The sequence below is a fragment of the Neophocaena asiaeorientalis genome, unplaced genomic scaffold, assembly GCF_003031525.2.
Source record: "Neophocaena asiaeorientalis asiaeorientalis breed wild unplaced genomic scaffold, Neophocaena_asiaeorientalis_V1.1 scaffold133, whole genome shotgun sequence".
Classification (NCBI taxonomy): domain Eukaryota; kingdom Metazoa; phylum Chordata; class Mammalia; order Artiodactyla; family Phocoenidae; genus Neophocaena; species Neophocaena asiaeorientalis.
The window spans coordinates 717,552-738,224 of record NW_020174429.1 but is presented as its reverse complement, the minus strand read 5'-3'; the positions used below and the strand labels follow the sequence as shown (position 1 = coordinate 738,224).

Genomic DNA, 20,673 nt, shown 5'->3' with positions numbered 1-20,673 from the left:
GCTCACGGCCCACTGTGGTCTCCAGGTGTTAGTTGACTACCTCCGGGGGGTGCAGATGTGCTGGCCCCGGAGGAGTCGGCCCCAGCGGAGTCAGCCCGGAGGGGTGCAGGAACACTGAGGGAAGGCTGGCTGGGACCCCAGGAGCCACCTGCCACCACTCCTAGGAGTTAAGCCAACGCTGAAGATAGAACAGCTCCTGACATTACAAGTGAAATAAAAGAAACTGTGAAGTGAAACACAGGCATATGCCCACTCAAGGCAACATGGAGCATCACTAAAAGGCCCAGCGTGGGGAGGAGTGGCCCGTTGCGGCAGCACCTCATGCCTGTTTGCCCCTGACCTCTGCCCCCGGCTGCCAGGGCCTCCTTTTGCCTTCTGGAAGCTGGGCCTGCCCCCAGCACCATTCACCTCCTTAGCTGCTCTGGGGCCGGGGCCACATGGCCCCTGCTTGCCTTCTCAGTGCCACACTTGAGCACACGGGGACATCCACCCAGGGGTCATAGACAAGGAACCTGGATGCAGAGGAGGCCTCGTGCCCACAGAAGCTTCAGGAACACTCTGGTGTAGAGACCTTGCACAGGCACCAGCAGGAAGTCGGGGAGGGGTGAGGCTTTCTTTGTAACAACCCTGGCAGACATCTCTGCTGTGTCTGAATGTCATGATTCCCCCCATTCACTGCATGGGATTAGAGCACAGCCGGCCCCTCACCCTAGGACGAGGCCGTCATTTCTTCAGAGACGAGCTAGGAGGGAAAATAAGTTCCTGACAGGGATTGCCAAGATAAGGCTCTTTATAACCTTGTAATCAAAAGGGGCAACGGGGTTTCCTTACGCTGGCACTGTTTACAATCAGGGGGACTTCAAGTCCATCTTTTCCAGGGCTCTGAAATGTATTTTGCTGCTAGATTGAATGGTAAAGCCCCATATAACAAATTCTATTACAGAGAAGCATTCTGTTATAACAGAGAGATTTCCGTGTCCCAGCAGACAGCCTGCCTGGACGGGGACCTCTTGATGGGTCCGGAGGCAGTGTTCTTACAGGCTCCTCTCGTCTCCTCTCTGATTCCAATGAGAAACACGTTAAGTTCTCTGGGCCTCATCTGTGTGAGGAGGGGCAGGGGGAGAGCTGATCGGAGACCGAGGTGCTTACAGACTTTTCCTTTGACCTCAGGAACAGACCCTCAGGATGTTAGTTTTGGAGAGAAGCTTGGAAATCAATCGTTTGGAGCACTGTTTTTCAAACTGTAGGTGGAAGCTTATCATAGGCCATATGATCAGTCTAGTGGGTCGCAATCCACCATCTTAAATATATATATATATATATAAATAGATTAGAAAATGTTAACGTGCATCCTATGTATTGGGCTGGCCAAAAAGTTCTTTCAGGTTTTTCCATAAGCTGTTACAGAATAAAGTAAATATTGTTCAATCAAAAACTTTTCTTTCAGTTTTACACACACATAGATTTAGATCCTGGACATGGAAAAAAAATGTTATCATGGGTTATAGTTGAAAAAAGTTAAAGAAACACTGGTTTTGTCCACTGGTACCTACTTTTTTTTTTTTTTCCAAGAAAATTGAGGTTCAGGGAGAGAAAGCCACTTATCTAAGATCCCCCAACTCCTGAAATTTGAATCCAGGACATGTGGCCTGATTTCTAGGCCAGGCCTAATCCCCCAGCAGTTTTATGTATCAAATCATTTCTGTGGGGGGCAGTCAGAAGCAACCTGCATTAGTACCTGGGTGAGGCAACCTTCTGAGTGTCAGTTTTCTCATCTATAAAATGGGCCTATACCCACCCAGCAGGGCTGTGGTGAGGATAGTGAGATTACATAAAACCCACGCCCAGCCCATGGAAGGGACACGTTGCTGCCTGTCTATACTGCTTCTTTGTTTCCACATATCTGGTCATGGAACTCCCCTAACTAATACCTCTCCACAAGCAAACATCCCAGAAGGAAGGTGAAGAGCTGAGACTGTTTGCACACGTCTCCTCCTTTCTTAGCCAGATTCCAGCATTTCTTTGAGATCGCTGGTCCTCCGCTGAGGGCCTGAGTGACAGCTCCTTCCATCTTGGGTCCCTACAGATCACGAACAGGATTGCTAGCAACGCAGGTGGGTTGAGAAAATTCCAAGCTGCCTAACAATTTGATCACACCTGGAGGACACTGTGAAAGAGTTTTACCTGTAGTCTCACCTGCAGAGAATAACGATGGGTCAGATCCCACCTCTTGCCCCAAACATCTCATACTGTTGCCCCGCTAAAAGGCTCAGTGTGTTGGAATCTTCTCCAAGCAGGTGGCACAAGCGGATAGCAAATAATTATGTAGAAAACAAATGCCTTGCGGAGACTGTTTTAATTTCAACTCACTCAGAACGCCTCAGAGCCCCAAACCGTCGTGGTGCTTCTCTTCTCTAGTATACAGACCACCACTGTCCTACAGAAATATCATACAAGCCACATATTCACTTTAAAATTTTCCTAGTCGTCACATGAAAAATAGAAGAAGAAATAGGCGACATTAATCTCGGTGACATATTTTATTTAACCCAATGTATCCAAAATATTATCACTTCAACATGTAAATTCGTATAAAAATTATTTGTAATTTATTCTCTAGCTTTGTTTTGTACTAAGTCTTCGAAACCCGGTGTATACCTTACACCCACGGTTCATCGTCATCTGACTAGCCGAATTTCACACGCTCGGTAGCCACATGGGCTGGAGGCTTCCGTGTTGGAAAGCTCAGGCAGTCTTCTGCACATAGTAGGAGTTAAAACGTTTTGCTGAGCTGAACCTGATCGTGGGCACTTGTCGATTTGCAGGCTGTACGCTGAGATCTGAGGAGAGGGACTGAGAGGGAGAAGGACCCTGATGGTGGTGTTGGAAAGAAATCCCTTAGAATGAGCCAAATCACACACAGCCTTTAAAACTGCCACAGAACTGCCTCCCTTTCAGAGGCTACGTCAGACTCTTTGGTCATGACGTGGACAGTTCCAGAGGTGCTGACAGTCAGAAAACCTGCATTAGAAGTGCAGACGGATGCCCCTGTGCTGTGTGTCTTTGTGGGACCAGTCGCAGGATGGTGGGCCATGCCAGGCATCACCAGAAGTGTGGCTGTTTAGTTGGCTTGGAGTTGAGAGCTGGCCCCCTGAGGTCTCATTTTCATCGCAAGAGAGGTTTCTACTCCCCATCTTGAACATTTGCGTCAAGAAGGACGTTAATTTTAGTCTTTGTGGTTCATGCATTTCAAGGGATTTACCCTAAGTAAAATGAGACACTCTGTGATATCTCTGGAGAGGGCTAGTTCTTGGGGGAAACTGGAATTCGGCTGCCCCTGTTGACACTGTGTGCTCGTGTATGGAAGGACCACCTGCTGTAGGAAGGACAGCCGCCTGGGGCACCGTTTGCCTGGCAGCTGTGTCACTGTGATGAATAGATGAACCCTGAATCATTTGGGGGAACGTGCCCCGTGCCCACCCCTGATTCTGGAAGGCACTGGAGAAATCAGGAATACGAGATGAGGCCCAGGGTCTTGTAGGGTTTTGTCTCAGAGGACAAACCACCAGCATCAGAGGTGATGAAATGCTGACTGTGGGGGTCAGGCTGTGGATCTGTAGAGACTGGAAGGGGAGGGTCGCAGTGCACCAGGGAGATGGGAGGCTGCCTGGAACTGGGTTGGGAGGTGCGGGTGCAGGGGGCCTGTAGTTTCTTACCTGCAGTTCAGGTCTCTAGCCAGTTGCTCGGGGCCGCTGGGCTTTGGTCCTCTCTGTCCCCCCCAGGGGCTAGTTCAAGGGCCACTCCCTCCAAGGTGGTTTCAGTCCTCCTTTCAGCCCCAGCCAGCAGGCTTGACGCCTCGTTTCTGCTGTCCCACTGTTCCCGGTACACATCTTTATCCTCAAATATTATCCGAGAGAGAGCGTATTTATTTGCGCATGAGGCTGCCTGGCCTTCTCAGCTGTGGCTCCTCCAGGGACAGCTGTACATCCACCCGGGGTCTGGCTCCCAGGAAGACTGCAATAACGCTTGATGAGAGGCTAAACAGAGGATGAGTGCATAGAAGGATGCACAAATTCCAAATGGGGGAAGAGGCAGGAAGGAGCCCTTGGGCTTGCCCACGCTCCCTGGAGTGGCTGAAGCAAAGGAGGATGGCGGGAGGAACGCGGGCTCTGTGGATTCTGATGGCTCCCACACACCTAGCTGTGTGCAGCCAAGATAGCGACTGGCAGAGCCCACAGCAGCTTGTGTGTCGGAACAGCTCAAGCCACGTCCCACGATGCCATGTCAGCCACAGCCTGGTGTCACATCTCCAATGTGACGTACACGTGTGCGTGTGTACAGAGATTACTTCAGAGCTTGAAGGGATGGTACAGAGGCCTTTCCTTCCTTTACAGATGCAGAAACTGAGCACTGCAGAGGTAAAATGACTTGCCAAGGCCAGGTAGGGATAGAATGGGGGGCGGAACGATACCTAGGAATTGTGAATTTCAAGCCCTTGCTCCTTCCTTTCCTGTGCATTAAGTTGAGTCCTGTTTGTGGCTCCCTTCACTTACTGATGCACGTCAATACCTGAAGTGTATGGACTGTCACTGGGGTCTACAGAGGACTATAAAGAAGTGTCCTCCATGGAAGGACAAGGTAAATCCCCGGCTGCACTGTCATTTACCGGCAGCACCAATAACTTTAATGGACACTCAGGTACCTGAGAGTCACACATCTGTGCCTGTTCAGGACTAGAGCTGTTGGGCACAGGACTCAGGACACTGTCCCCCGAGGTGCCTGAAGTGTTCAGGTTGACAGCACACTGGCGCAGAAGCCCTTGTACTCCATGCAGGGCTGATCTGATCCGAGGCTATCACCTCGCAGCCAGTGGAGACGTTGAGACGCCTCAAAACCATGTGGGTTCCAGAGAAACTATTAGAATATCAGTGGGCTTTGCACCTGTGTGGTGACAGCTCCCTGTTTCTGGAGGAACAGCTGTGTCATTAGGATAGCCTCGTTGTGTGGCTGACAGAAGTTTCCATGGTCCTGCAGATGGTGGAGGAGGTGGAAAGGTGAGGAAGAAGCTTGCCCGTGACCCCATAACCCCTGGGCATTCGTCCACTGGCCCGCAGACCAGGCTTTCTCACCAGCAGAGGTGCCTTTGTTCGGTCTCCTTGGAAGTAGAACCACAGACCCCAAGCAGAAGTCCTGGGGGCTGCATCATGCCCCACAAAATAGAACCACTTGGTACAATGAGAACCCAATGGTACAGCTGGCCTAGCACACAGGCTCGAGCCCATCGCCTTCTCCCAGAGTGAGGGCATGCCATCATGTGTATGGGCCCTGAGAGTTTCTTGCCAAGGGGTGGGCTGTCTGCCTTCTCCTTGGGCCACTGTGGTTCAGTAAGGCCCAGCCAGCTTCACCCACCCTACTCTGGGAGGTACTGAGGAGAAGTTGAACCAGTCAGGGAGGAAAAGGTTAGGAAGTGGAGTGACAGGCAACCCCCAGTCCCACTCCGGTGGAGTTTATCTCCTCCATGGGCACATTTATTCTGACCCTTGTAGAATCGTTCCCCAAGATGCTTTGAACCTCCAAGATGGGATAATGGGCACTTCCCTTTTCATAGTGGGTAATGCTTTAAAAAACTGGGTCTAGATGTTTGTTTTCATTCGTTCACTCCACAAATACTTGGTGCCTATCACGTGCGAGAGGCTCTGTGCTGGACACCACGGAACCTCCACAACACAGAACCCACACAACAGGCAATGAGTCTTGACTTAGGTGTGGTGAACTTAGAAGAGCCTTTGACTTGGCTTCTGGCCATGCCCCGCATCCTGACACATATGTGACCCCCAGCAGGGCAGATAATCTCCTCAGGTATCAGTTTCCTGATCTGTAAAATTGGAATAACTGACCTTTAAGTTCATCCCAGCTCTAAAAACTCTCATTCCCCTAGCAATTCCACTCCTGGGAAAAGACCCAAAAGAAATGAAAACAGACTCAAATTCTCGTTGAACGAACACACATGTTCATATAGCACTATTCACAATCACCAAAAGGCTGAAACAATGCAAAAGTCCATCCACAGTTAACTGAATAAACAAATTGTGGCAGAGCCATACAACACAGTATTATTCAGCCATCAAAAGGAACGAAGCGCTAGGGCATGCTGCAAGTCAGACGAACCAGGGGAACGTTATGCCAAGTGAAAGAAGCCAGACGCAGCAGGTCACATATTATATGATCCCAGTGATATGAAATATCCAGAATGAGTAAATACATAGAGACCAAAGGCGGATTGGTTGTTGCCGGGATCTGGGGGAGGGGCAGGTGGGAATAACTGCTAAATGGCTATGAGGTCTCCTTTTGGGAGGAGGAATGTGTTTGAGAACTAGAGAGAGGTGGTGGCTGCACAATGCCGTGAACGTACACATGCCACGGAATTGTTTACTTTAAAATGGTTGGTTTTCTGTTATGTGACTTTAAACTCAATTCGCAAAAAAACCCTCTATAATTCCTAATAACCATAGCATAAGTACAGCCCGCGTCTCCCATGCCGTACTCCCTGGGTATGAACTAGGGTCGCAGTGGAAGTGATAAACAATAGTATTTCTCTGGCTCCTTCTGCCACTCTGGGTTTCCTATAGCTGAGCTTTCAGCGGGTCTGGGGCTGCACTCACCGCAACCCTCCGTGTGCCCCAGGGTGTCTCATGACTCCTCCTCTCTGCACCTGCCAACTTGCTGTCCTCGTGCCGCACTGATCCTGCATGGCCGGCCTGCTGCCGCCTGTGGAGTGTGGGCCAGGGTACAGACCCAAGGTCGAGGGGGCCCTGCCCACCCTGAGGGAACACCACTAGGGGCCCGCACTATGTTCTCTGCAGAGGCGGGAAGACCCACTTTCCCACCTTTGTGCTGGCACCTGTGGCATAGGCCCCCAGGGGCCTGTGTTCCCAGCTCAGAGATGTCAGAGACACAGGCCCTTTAGAATGCACTCTCCCTTTAGGCCTCCTTTCCTAGTGCAGAACCTGGTACATTGTAGGTACTCAATAGCTATTTGTTAAGTGAATGAATAAACAGGTGAGAAGGGATATTGGAATCTTGGGAGATGCACTAGAGGGCATCTTAGCAACGAAAGCCAGCTGCACCCAAATCTCCCATCACCTCCAAGCCTGAGGGAACCATGTGAGGGTCCAGCTTGTGGCCTTCAGCTCCGTCTGCCTTAGGGAGAGTCACATTTGGTGGGCAGCTTGTTCCTTCAGATGACAGATGCTTGGCTGCCTTGCTCCCAGGCCCTCCCACATGGGCCCTGGCCTGCTCTCATCCTGGGTGGATGCAGCTGAAGTTCAGGCTGGATCTGCCATGTGAGCTGGCGAAGGTAGGGGATGGAAAGAGCCTGATGATGGGTCCTACCCAAGCTCTTACCTCAGCACGCGGGGAGGCAGCGGGGCATCAGGCAGGGCCCGAGTGCTGGTCCTGCCTGCTGGGACCGTCGGTGAGGATGGAGGACACGGTGTGACCTAGTGCCTGGACGCTTATAGGTGCTCAGTAAACGCGGTCATTGCTGCCACAGTTAGCTCTTGTAACTTCAGCAGCTCATCTCCCACCACATTCACACATGCCTCTGTTGCTGAAAGCAGCTGAACTCTTTGGTATCCTGTACATATGCCCTGACCGTACTTTCTCTGCTCGTTCATTCATTCATTCAACAACTCATCTTAAGCAGATACTCCATGCCAGGCCCTCTACTAGGCTCGGGTTTGCTGGGTCTGTGGGTGTGCCCCACACACCCTTCCTCATTCCCCAGTTTTGTGTGTTTATTGCAGGGACCCTCAATAAGAGGAAGGAGGTTTGAAGTGGATTAGGGGCACGCCATATCAGAGTCACCAATAGGATGTTTTCAAGTACCACCCATCTCATTCTGCTAATTGCCACCCCCATGGAGAGAAGGGAACTGGGAACAGATTTTCTGCACTGAAATGCTCGTGGGCACATGCCCAAGAGGGCTCTGGGATGCTGCAAAGCACTTTTGGAACTTTTGTGACTTTGACTTTTTGCTTTGTTTGTACCGTGCTCAGCTGGGGGAGGCTAACGCTCTGCAGGTGGGCGGGCCTGACGGTTACCCGGTTAATTCAGCCACACTAAATAGTTCAGGTCCAAAACATTTACCTCCAGGTGGGCCTGAAGTGTGACCATCTACTTTGTCTCAATTGACTGGATAATTATCAGTTTCTCCTTTAATTATAAGGTTTGGGAACACAGACTTCAGCAGTGGCTCCCTGGTGAGCAGGACACAGATCTCAGGGAGTCCTAGGGAGACAAGGACTGCATCCACCTACTCACTGTGCAGGAGTTCCTCCCCACTCAGAGGAGATGGGTGCTAGAATCCCGGAGGATGGAGGGAGAATTCTTCAAACATTTGTTCTGGAACAAAATTTTTCGAGATAGCTGCCAGTGTGCATCCATAGACTCTCTTTTTTTCCTCCCCACTCTCTCTTTTTTCTCTCCAACAGTTTTCCAATTAGATTAAATCAAAGGGGAGACTTCAACTAAGTACTAACCTGGCTTTAACACCCAAGGTGTATATGACAGCCTGTAACCAAGAGACCAGCTAAACTCCTTTCTAGCAAAGACAATGGGGACGGTGTGGAAAAAACTGTATGAATATTGTTAAGTGAAAAACAGCAGATTACAAGGCAGTTTATAGTGTATATTCCCATTTTAAAAACACCAGTATGCATAAAAATACAGATATCAGAAGGTGTGAATGAGGGAGACCCCGAATAGCCAGACGGACAGTGACCTTTATTTTCTTCCTTTGCTTCTTCTGTATTTTCTAATATTTTTAGGAATGAGCCTTTATAATAAGAAAAAAACAAAAGAGGAGGAAATGTTTTTCACTTTTTTCCCCCTATGTAATATATTACAAATTTCTTTCCTTTCTGTTCCCATTGCCTTTGCTAGAAGGGACTGTCTTGATTAGAGGCTCTCAGACACACACACACACACACACACACACACAGGATGCTAAGGAGAGGTACTAAGCCAGGTTAGTACTTAGTTGAAGCTTCCTCCTTGATTTAATTAGATTAACGGAAAAAGTGAGCGTGGTCAGGGCTGGGAGCTGGGGAAAGGAGGTGTAGGCACTGCGTGTCCCTGGGCTCCTGTGGGTTCTCAGTGGAGCAGCGCATTATGGGACTCCTGGCTCTGACCTGCAAGTTCAGGGCATTCCCCGTGGAACCATCACATTGTAGGAGTCCCATCCCAAGGGCTTGGTGGATCAGTGAGGACCCAAGTCCATCAGTAATTTGAACTAGGCTCCTGCCAAGCCCAGAGCCCTCACCTGCCCCTGGGGTTCTTGTGTCTCCTCTGCTTGGGAAATCAGCCACTCGGGCAACCAGTATTTTCTGAGCATCGACAATGCTCTCAGCGGCCGGAGGTGCTCGTAAAGCAGGGAGCATTTGGCGTTAGTGTCCTGGATAGAGAAAAACTGCTAGTGGCCTGTCCCCCACGGTAAATCCCCACCTGCACCTGCCTTCCTCTGGGCGTCCAAGCACTGTCTGCTTTTCTTTCCCGGGTCTTTACCACATCGAACTGTACCGTGTTTTTGTTTTCGTTTTTGCTTTTGTTTTTTAAAGAACCCATTGCAGCTACTAGATTGTCAGTTCTTTCATTCACTCTTGGAGCCTCAGTCTGTCTCCTCGTAAGAAAATAGGACACTAATAGTTACATCGCAGAATTGTGAAAATTAAGTTAAATCGGGTCATGGGAGTAAAGTACCTCACAAAGTACCTGTGACACAGAAGCGGCTCATTCCGTGGAGTCCTGACCCCCACCGCCCTCCTGCAGCACGACACGATTGCCTGCCATTCCCGCAGCGCCCAGCCCAGGGCCTCCCTGTTGCATAGAAGGGGCTCAGTGGGCATCTGCTGGATCTGCCTGAACCTGCCCTGGGGAGGATGGAGGAGGGGAGGGAGGGGAGAGGGAGCAAACATCCCCCTAGCACCAAGTGCTAGAGTCAGGCACCGTCTTAGGTACACGTAGATGGGTTATGTGTTTAGTCTGCAGAGGACGGCTGGGGTCCTGTGCTTAGGAGCTGGGGGATTAGCCAAGCAGGTGGGGTCGCTCCAGGCACCTCTGTTTAACCTGAACACTCTCCCATTCAGATGCAGGGAGGAGAAAACCGACACTGGGAAAAAGCCCGAGAGATTTCTCTGCCTCTCTCCCCGAGAAGAAGGGGAAGCCCGCCTGTGATTCTTGCTCTCCCAGAAGCTACAGGTGAAGCCCTCAGATCCCATCCTGGGAGTGGGGAGGTGGGAGGTAGAATAAATCAACTCAGAACTGCATGATCTTCACCCACCCCAGCCAAGCCCGCAGGAGGCGAAGAAGGGCCACTATTGGGCTTCCTGGAACCCTGGGCCCCAAACAAGTCCCTGGAGGTTCCAGTACGTACCTCCTCTCCTGGGCTGGCTGTGGCCACTTCGATCTTGCTCCTGTCTTCTTGTCCAGGCACTGGGCTAGAAGCCCTTCCACACTGCCACCCCACCCCAGACAAGAATGCAAGGAACTGCAGCTACGACCATAAAAGGGTCCCTTTTATGTCCCTTGTCACCCATAGAACCAGGTGGGCATTTGAGCGGGGAGAGAATGAAAAGGTAGAAATCAAAACTCTGTTGAATGGGCTGTTTAACTGTAGCACTGTGGGTGGGAGAAACAATGCTTGAGAAAAAGCACAGAGGCCTGTATGCTGGGAACATTGTAAAACACCTTTTTTCTCTTCTCCCTCTTCTCTGTGCACTCTGAGAGATGACCTATTTTGATGTGGGCAAAGATGTGAGTTTAATTAACTAGAGGGGTCAAAGGGTCAAGGAAAATTTGAGAATTAAAAAAAAATGGTGTCAGTATGTTAATAACTATGTGAGTCATCACAGAAACATCACTGAATGGGAAAGACTTTGGACAGCAGGAGACCAAGGTCTCAATTGCTTTGATGAGCAGGTGTCCTTGACTGAGCCGCTTCCTGGCTCTACTTCCCAGGCTGCAGCGCTCTGAGATCCTCCTGCTAAGAGATGCTTTGATTCTTTTTTCTATGTTGGGCCATAGAGAGCATCTTTGAGGGCAGGCTCTCAACCTTCTCTCCGTTCTATCACTGGGAGGTTTGGGGGGCTGGGAAAACCGGGTCACTCTGTCCCAGACCAAGTTCTATCTTTACTTGAGTTCAGGATATCATGCAAACCCTCCGCTTTATACAAGGATGTCACCTCAGTGGGTGCTTATCCACACAGGGTGCTGGGATGTTCTAAGCCCCTGTGCTGTCCTGGTGGTGGGCGGGTGGCAGGGGGGCAGTCTCTGGATGCCCAGCGGTACTCATCCTTTCAAATGACAGACACTCACCCCTGAGCCAGGCCCATGTTGGAGGGCTAGAGGGCCACCAAGATAGTGGAGGTCCCGGTTCCTGAGAGCTCGCATTCCAGGGGGCAGTGTCACCAGGCTACTCACTGCAGGCTGAGCTGGGGCCCTAGGAGGCAGGGACAGGGCCTTCATCCCAGGAGCTCATGTTTCCATTGGGAACTACAGGAAATGAATTCAAGTGAAGAGAGAAAAGGGAAAACCTAGGAGAGGGGATGGAACACCATCCAGGGACAGGGTGCCAAGCAGAGAGGGAGTCCAGGCAGGGGATGAACCACCTACGCCAGCAGCAGGAGGGCCTGGCTCTTAAAGAAAGTGGGTGGGAAAGCTGGGGCGGGACCAGCTGGCCAGCCACAGCCAGACTTAGCCCTGCAAAAAGGGAATTGCAAGGTCTTGTTGGGTGGGGAGGGGAGGAGAGGCCTTCTCCCTGTTCAAATTCAGGGCCTGTCTGAATTCTCTGGCCCGGAAGAGCGGTCTGCTGGAAGCCTGTCTGTTCCTGCCTGCAACACTGCTCCTGTCCCAGCCCCAAGGACTCCTCTGTTCCCATTGTTGCCTGCACCCCACACCCCAGCCCAAGAATAAAGATAAACACCCCTTGCCATCACCGCCCGCCCTCCCCGCCCGGGTGACTCAGGCTGGTGGCCCGGTGGCAGCAGCCCTGCTCAGCTGCCTACATCTGCTGCTGATTTGCGCTCCCGACCAGTAGCCCTTTATGTCTCTGCGACCTAAATTAGGGTGGAAATGGTACCTTTCTCCCGCTGCGGCGTGCGGGTTATTACAGTGTCTGCTTGCTTAGAGGGGACAAGAAAGAACATGAACTCGGACAGGTCCAGTTTAATTGTGATGTACGACTGCCCGAGGTCTCCTGTCCACTCTGGCCAGTTCTGAGCCAAACCAGTTTGCCATGGCCAGACTGGGCCCGGTTTCCACAGCGTTTCCTGTCAGGAAGTTCCCCCGCCCAGTGTGCGCTGTTAAATGTATCCTTTTCATTCCTTTTCCTCTTATAAACTTCCCTTTCAGGTCATCCTGAGGGGAGAGTGGGGATGTGGCCGGGCAGGCGGAAGGGAACCCAAGGCTCCATTCCCCAAAGGGAGGAGGCCAGCAGGGCACTGGCCAGGGTCAAACACCTGGGGTCCCAGCCCCGGGGCGAAGCATAGGGTGACTTCCTCCTCTGCAGGGGTGCTCTGCCTCACCCCCCAAATGAGGCTGTTAGGTGCCCCCTCTCCTCCCTTCCCCCCAGGCGAGGTGGTTACCAGTGAAGTGGGATTTCAGGAGGAATGGGAAGAGTACCCCATTCTAAAAATACCTCCCTCCCTCTCCCATCCTAAAAATACCTCTGCCACAAACTTCCCACAGAGAGTGAAATTCTACCTTTCCCATTTCAGTCTTTGCTTGTTTGCTTGTTGCAAGCGCCCCGAGGAGGCATTAATAAGGCTTGGCCAGCTTGCCCCCTGCATCCAGCTACTGAGTGTGGGAAGCTGGCGGCCGCCCTTCAGGAGTGGGACGTGGGAAGGCTGCGCATCCCTAGGAGAGGTGAGCCAGAGTTGGGCGCCAAAGGCAAACCTGGCCAACTGGGGTGATTGTCCAGGGACTGGCTGGGGACGAGGAAGGACGGGGAGGTCAGGGGAGAGGTAACTGCTCCTGACCCTGTGCCGCAGGCTTCATATATCATCTCACTTAACCCTTGGATGCATTTTGTAACACGAGTACTTTTTTCCTTGTTTTGGGTATTCTTACCCACTTTACAGATGAGGGACTTGAAATTCAGAGAAGCAAAGGGTCATGTGAGCTCACACAGCTGGGACTAGAAATTATAAGTGTCTAATTCCAAAGATCAAATGCCTTCCTCATACCCCAGCCTGCCTCTAAGGGGCATCCATGCTTCATTCATTCATTGTAAAATATATGTAACATAAAATTCCATTTAAGTGTATTATTCAGTGGCACCAAGTACATTCATTTGTGTGCAGCTGTTACCACTCTTCATCTCCAGAACTTTTTTATCACCCCAAACTGCAACTCCGTAACCATTAAACAATAGCTCCCATTCTCCTCCCCTCAGCCCCTGGCAGCCACCTTTCTGCTTTCTGTCTCTATGAATTTGTCTATTTCAAGTAGCTCACATAAGTCAAATCGTAATAATATTTGTCCTTCTGTGACTGACTTATTTCACTTAGCATAATATTTTCAAGGTTCATTCATGATGAGGCATGTTTCAAAACGTCTTTCCTTTTCAAGGCGTTTGCATGGATATACTACATTTTATTTATCCAGTCACCTGTTGATGGGTTTTGGATTGTTTCCACCTCTTGGCTATTGTGAATAATGCTAGCTATTGTGAACATGGGTGTAAAAATAGCTGAGTCCTTGTTTTTAATTCTTTTGGGTATATACCCAGAAGTGGGATTGCCGATCATATGACAATTCTGTGTTTAATTTTTGGAGGAACTGCCGTACTGTTTTCCATAGCAGCTGCAGCATTTTACATTCCAACCAGCAATGTGCAAGCATTCCAATTTCTCCACATTCTCACCAACACTTACTTGTTTTTTGATAGTAGCCAGCCGAATGGGTATGAGGTAATATTTCATTGTGGTTTTGATTTGCATTTCCCTAATAATTAGTGTAATTGATCATCTTTTCATGTGCTTATTGGTCATTTGAATATCTTTGGAGAAATGTCTAGTCAAGTCTTTTGCCCATTTTGGGGGGGGGGTTGGGTTGTTTGCATGTGTTTTTTTGTTTTTTCTCTTTTTCGGTTGCTGTTGAGTCATCCATGCATCGTTCCTCAAAATTATAGATAATCAGGAATTTTTCAGAGAATCTAAAGTCATCATTTATGTTCGTAACAAGAAAACCTGGGTTAGCTGCAGTGCTTTCTGGATCTGCTAAACAGTACATGCGGTGCTTTTGTGTAAAGTGTGTTTTATTGCATTTGAAATATCTTAAAATCCATAGTTCTTGTGAAATTTTCATTCATTAATCGTGCATGTACATTACCACGTACCAGGTACTGTGCTGCAGACATTAAAGGAATATGACGTGATCCCTGCCCTTAAGGATCTAGAGCCTGCTGGGGAGAAGCAGTTACAACACGAAATGGCATGTGCGCATTTTCTGAGCCAGAAATCTCGGAGTATAATCTGATGGGAAAATTTTGGTGCATGAGGCTGGGCTATGAGACAAGCTGGGAAAGGGGAGAACGTAGGCTCAGAAGGAAGAAAAGGAAAGGATCAGCACAGAAACATCAGGAAAGATGAGGGTCGGGGAGTGGGGTGTGGTTTCTGGTCTCTAGACCTCTCTTCTCATGCAGAAGCTTCCACGATGGCATGTTTGCATCCCTCCCTCCATCATGTGCACATGCCTGTCCCCTTTTGTAACTGCTCTGGACTTCTAGTCTGGTGCAGACTTTTAAGGGAGCAATGGGATGTAGGGACGCAAAGTAGGACTCGGGGGGGAATCTCTGACCTCTTGGTGCTGTTTCAGGGGGGGATTTCCCTTCTCCAGGAGAACACTGCATGGGAAGAGGTGTGGCCCCACGCTGGGATGGGGCGGGTTCTTTCCAGCTTTGCTTGGGCTCCTGCCAGGCATCCCCTGGGATCTGCAGCCTTCCTCCTGCTGCCTCTGGACCTTGACCAGCAAGATAGCACCAATTCTTTCCTCAGGTGGTGCCATCCAATGACAGTGTCTTCATGACTTTCACAGCTGGAGGCCAGGTACCAGTCTGCAGTCAGGGGTTTGTCGTACCAGGTCCTGGTGGAGATAATTCTAGTACCAAGCAGGCAGGACCAACTTCGTTAACTTCCAGGATGCCAGGGCCTAAAAGTGTTCCGTCCCTCACTCACTAGACTGGAAACTCATTGTGGACTTTGGTTCCCTGCTGTATGCCTCCTAATGCCTGGCACATCGTACATGTTTAACATGTACTTGTTGAGTGGGTGAAGGAATGAGTCCCTGTCTGCCTCTTGACGTTGCCTTGAAGTCGCACAGACCTGGGTGTGGGTCCTGGCTCTGCCACGTGCCTTGGGTTAGTGAACTCATCTCTGAGAGCCTCAGTTGCCTCTCCTGTGAAATGGAACAGTGATTCTAGGAACCTCATCCAGAGCCTGACGTATCACATCCCTCTTCTTCTCCCCCAGGGGCCAGACCTGACTCCCCTGAAGCACTTTCCCAACCACTAACTCCCTAAGCCTTTTATCACATTTTTTTCCTAATCTCCCACCTTGGCTCAAATCTCACCCCTCCTTCTTGCCTTTCTCAGGGACAGTCAACTCCCCTTTTTTGCTCCACTCACAGGGCAGTGGCGAGGCCTTTTGGTTAAGAGCACAGGCCTGGAATTGGAAGGACTAGGGTCCAAGATAAGCCACGTACAGCTCAAAGCCTTGCTCCTGATAATAGAGGCTCCCAGGAGATGGGGGGCGGGGTGTGAGAGAGGTTGGAGCAGCCCGACCTGCTTTCTTGGGCTTCCACTGACCACAAAGCGGGCATTTCTTCAGCATGTGCCGTGAGCTCTCCCAGTTGCCTGCCGTGTGCCGGCCCTGGGTAGACCCTGGAGGGTGGCCTGTTTTCACAGTCTGGGGATGACACGGGGGCAAGATGGGCGAGCTACCTTGAGGGTGCTGTGGCAGCTTCCTGTCATCCCATCAGATTCAGTGGCGGGGGTGGGGATGGGGGAGAAGAGTCAGGGAGGACCTGTCATGGGGAGTGGGGACAAGCTGGGCCCTGGAGAATGGCTCAGAGCTGACAGGACAAGGAAGGGAAGGACCTTTTCAGGTTGGAGCAGGGAGGACAGGAACGGGGAGGGGCATGCCGCGCACGGAAACACTTGGACAGGTGAGCTGGGTGGTGAGGAGACCGTGTGTTCATTTGTTCCATCAGTGAAGCAACAACAACGTGTGAGCCCTTGTCTGTGCCAGGCCCTGAACGGGGTGGGGATACAAAGGCGGGTGGGGCACTGTGAGTGCCTCGGGGAACGTGGTGACCTCGAGGTGGGTGCTGCATGCCCTTGGGGGAGGAGGGCAGGATGCAGAGCTTGTCCCCTCCTCAAACACAGTGCCCTGCTGGTCTCTCCCGCTGCGATGTCCTTGGCCTCCACCTGAGAGGGAGCTGGGTACTCCAGCCCCAAAACTCAGACCTCAGGGTAGATTGCTAAAGTGAAGAGGGCCCTGAGAGGCGCTCCATGCCCAGAGATCTCAAATTTTAGAGAGCAGCTAGTTAAATCTAAAGATGCCACGAGCCCACCCGAGAGGCTCTGTGTCCTCGGTGGAGCCGGGGAATATGCATTTTTAATAAGCTTCAAAGTGACTCTACCGTGGTGCTCAGCCTTGGCTGCTCATGGGGAGGCCCTGGGGAGTTTATAAAACACCGATGCCCAGGCCCCATCCTTGGAGAGTCTGGTTCAACTGGTCTGAGGTTGGGGTCTGGACATGGGTGGTTTTAAGAGCTCCTGCAATGGTGTAACGTGCACCCTGGGTAAATACCCACAGGACTCACGTTTGAGGACCGCTAACTCATCCAACTACCTTGCATTTGTCAAGGTTCTCCAGAGAAGCAGAACCAATAGAGTGTGTGTGTGTGTGTGTGTATACAGAGAGCAAGAGGGGGAGATTTATTTTAAGGAATTGGCTCATGTCATGGTGAGAGCTGGCAAGTTCAAAATCTGTAGATAGGCCAGGAGGCTGGAGACCCAGGATAGAGCTGATGTTGCAGTTCAGGTCTGAAGGCAGGATTCCCTCCTCCTCGGGGACCCCAGTCTCTTTTGTCTTAGGGTCTTCGACTGATTGGATGAGTCCCACACATATTATGGAGGGTGAGCCGCTTTATTCAGAATCTACTGATGTTAATCTCATCTAAAAAACACTTTGCAGATCCATCTAGATTGGCGTTTGAACAAATATCTGGAAACTGTAGGCTAGACAAGTTGACACACCTCAACTTAACCATCACACGCCTCATTTTGCACATAAGGGAACTAAGACCCAGAGAAATAGAATAACTCATCCGGGGCCCCATACCTGGTTCTTCCTGGTTTATTTGTCATACACTCATAGATTGTAAAATCATGAAAGACCGTAAAGTTAGTCCAACTGGTTCACTTACAGGGGAAGCTATGAGTCAAGGGGGCTGACCCCCCTTTCCGGGTCACGCGTTTTGGCAGAGAGAGGAGCCGGGTCTTAAACCCAGGGGTTCTAATGTCCAGGGGCTGCTCCTTCCTCTCCTCCTAATGGCAATGTAGTGAGATCTCAAAGAGAAGGACGTTTCTGTGCTCATGTGGACAAGCCCTGCCTCTCTCCCCAGATCCCAGCCCGCAGACTTACTCTTCAAGATCTTGGAAACAGGGCAGGGGATGCTGTACATTGACGCCACCTCTCAGTAGAGGGGAGGGATGGGAGGCCTCCCAGTGGCTGCCAGCACCCTGCATGTATACTCAGGCCCCGCTGGTCTCTATAATTTTGTGGCTGCTTCATGTGTGCTTGGGTTTGCACACTTAATGCCATCATCCAAAGAGACAGTCTCCGCACACCCACCTCTTGTTCAGCATTAAATATGGCTTGTGAGATAGAATTTGCTTTCAGTCAAAGCCCAGTTATAGTGGCTGATCTTGTTAGTAGCACACCTCCCCCACCCCTGCCCCCCAAGGGCTTCAGAGCACAATGGGGTGTGCGGACCCTCTGAAATATGCATGTGATGTTGGCCAGAGATTGTGATCCAAACGGAGTCTGGATGAAGCAGGCTGTGGGCAGACGGAGGACTCCAGAGACAGGGCCGAAAACCAGGGCTGGCAGAGCAAAGGTTGGCACTGGGTCGGGCCCCAGGGACACCCTGTAATAATTGTGGGGCCTCAGAAGGTGTGTGGCATTGAAGCCAAAGGTTCAGCTGGCCTGGCTGGCAGATGCAGGAGAGAGCAGACATCACCTGCCGGAGACAGGAGATCTCCAAAGGCAGGGCTGCCTCACACAGGAAGCTTCCATGCTGGGGCTAGATCCAGGCACTGGTTGCAGAGAAAGGGAGGGGACAGGGGACAGAGCTGGCAAGTCCTGGTGCTGAGCTAACCCTAAGGGTGAGGGGTGCATTAGAAGGTGGGCTCTCCCACCCTGCCTTCCTCATCTGATGACAGAACTCAGGTGGCCTCAAACAAGAACACTTCTCCGGGCAGGAAGCTGTGTGGTGTGATAGGAGGAGGCCCCAGGCTGGGGGTCCAGGGACATAGGCCAGGCCACAGCTACCTGTGTGACCTCGGGGAGACTAGCTCGAGTTGGAGCCAGGGCAGGAGGTCAGGCCTCCAGGCTCCTATTCCAGAGGGCTCTGTCCTGTGCTCCAGAGCTTTCCAATCAGTAGCCTAGATACTGACTCCTCAGCCCCCATCAGCTGAGCAGCCAGCAACCTCTCAAGAGCCCTTATCCTCCTGTGTGCCATAAAAATAGTATTTCTCTATGGATCCCAGGACTGAAAAATTGGGAAAGCACAGCTCCATACCAGCATTCCCTTCCAGGGTTCCTTCCGGGGTCATACCAGTTCTGCAGGATATTAAAGATGTTTAGCAGAGCAGAAAGTTTGAACAGGTTTGGGAGATGCAGAGTTAAACAAAGTTAAACAGGTTTTGTTCATAGGGGCTTTCTCAGAGGGGCGTGTGTGTGTATGTGTAGCATCTATTGTGAATCTGGAACAGGGCTCTGGTGTTCAGGTTCCCAAACATATTTGTGTCATCTTTGAAGTTCGTAGTTGCAAAAAGAGACACGAACCACCTCTACTGCTAGCTGTCACTCACTTAAGATTCAAAGTCCCGGCAGCAGTGTCCAGGCCGGGCCTGGGTTAAGTGCCCATTAGCCTGTTGCCAGGGGTGGGAGTAAAGGGAGCCCCCTCTTCCCCAACGGGATGTCAGATCCTGCTTCCCCCCAAGGCTTTCACAATGGGGGCCTCTCCCAGACCAAAAAGACATGTCAGATCTTGGCAGCTGACATCTTTGAACAGGGAGTCCTTTTCTTGGATGGGGGAACCAGGAGTATGAGGAACCCACTGTGGGCTGTGCTGCTCTCTAAAGTAAGCCGTCCCTGCCCTTTCCCTCTCGAGCTCCTGCTTCTGTTCATTCCCCCCTCCCGGAGAGCACCCCCCTTCAGTCCCCCTTCCTCTCCCAGTTTCTATCACTGTCCTTCCCCTTCCCACATCTCGCATGGCCAGTGGTGTAGACAGTAGGCCCAAGGCCCAAGGGGCAGGTGCCCTGGATCTTCCAAGGGGGCAAGCAGTTGCCCTCAGGAGCTCACATGTACTTCTCTCAGGCTAATCCAGAAATCCTTGAAGACTTTGGTGCAGGATAAAAATGGCTTTGGTTGTTCCCACCCACAGAGTTCCTCATTAAAACCTCCCCTGGAGGGCTTCCCTGGTGGCGCAGTGGTTGAGAGTCCGCCTGCCAGTGCAGGGGACACGGGTTCGTGCCCCGGTCCAGGAAGATCCCGCATGCAGCGGAGCGTCTGGGCCCGTGAGCCATGGCCGCTGAGCCTGCGCGTCCGGAGCCTGTGCTCCGCAACGTGAGAGGCCAAAACAGTGAGAGGCCCGCGTATCGCAAAAAACAAAAAACAAACAAACAAAAATCCTCCCCTGGTGGGAATTCCCAGTGGAGGGAATGGCAAGCTGGGTAGCATCATCCCAGTCTGGGAGAAGAGAGGTGCGTTGGGGTGTTGAGAGCTTAGGGAGGTGCCCTCCAATTACCCCATCCAGCAGCCGCCCATGTGGGGGGCCAGCCCTGCTCCTGCTTCCCAGTGGACTGGAGCTACCTTCTCATCCTTCATGGCCATGTTGCTCAAATTTCCAAGATAATCGTCCAACCTTGTGTTGACGGTGACTCGGAAAGACCTGCTGAAGGGGACTGGATTGCCAGAGATAAATATCACTATTGTCACCGTCCTTATTAGTGAACATTTAAGAACCTGCCACTCACAAGATACCATGAAAGTTCTGGGTTGGGTAGAAAAAATAGTTTGACATGATTGTACTCTGGAGGTTCTTACCTTCCAGTCCTATAGGCTATAGTTTTCTCAAAATCTGCAAAAAGAAGGCGTTAAACCAGCTAGACTCCACAGCCCCATGTAACTCTAAATCCATCTCTGCCTGGTGGGTATTCATTGAAACCTGGACCACAGCTGGCCACAGCAGTCGGCCATTTCCTTATTTATATGACCCATGTTGCAGCCTCTCCCTCTTTCTCTCCTTTCTCCACACTTCCCTTATCCCTGCATCCCTTGGCCGCCTTTTCTCCCTGTCTCAATTTCATTAACTTGCCTCCCTCCC

General features: G+C 51.1%; 1 protein-coding gene across 2 annotated transcripts in view; it reads left to right on the top strand.

The window, feature by feature from the left end:
- Positions 1 to 20,673, top strand: part of ZBTB7C (zinc finger and BTB domain containing 7C) — a 101,733-nt gene that overhangs the window by 47,950 nt on the left and 33,110 nt on the right. The window contains exon 1 of one of the 2 annotated variants that reach the window (XM_024756799.1): positions 10,185 to 10,257. The exons of the other annotated variant lie outside the window; for it this stretch is intronic. The gene's annotated coding sequence lies outside the window, so the exon portion shown is untranslated. Of the gene's footprint in view, positions 1 to 10,184; positions 10,258 to 20,673 lie in introns of those variants that run through there. 2 annotated transcript variants of the gene reach the window in all.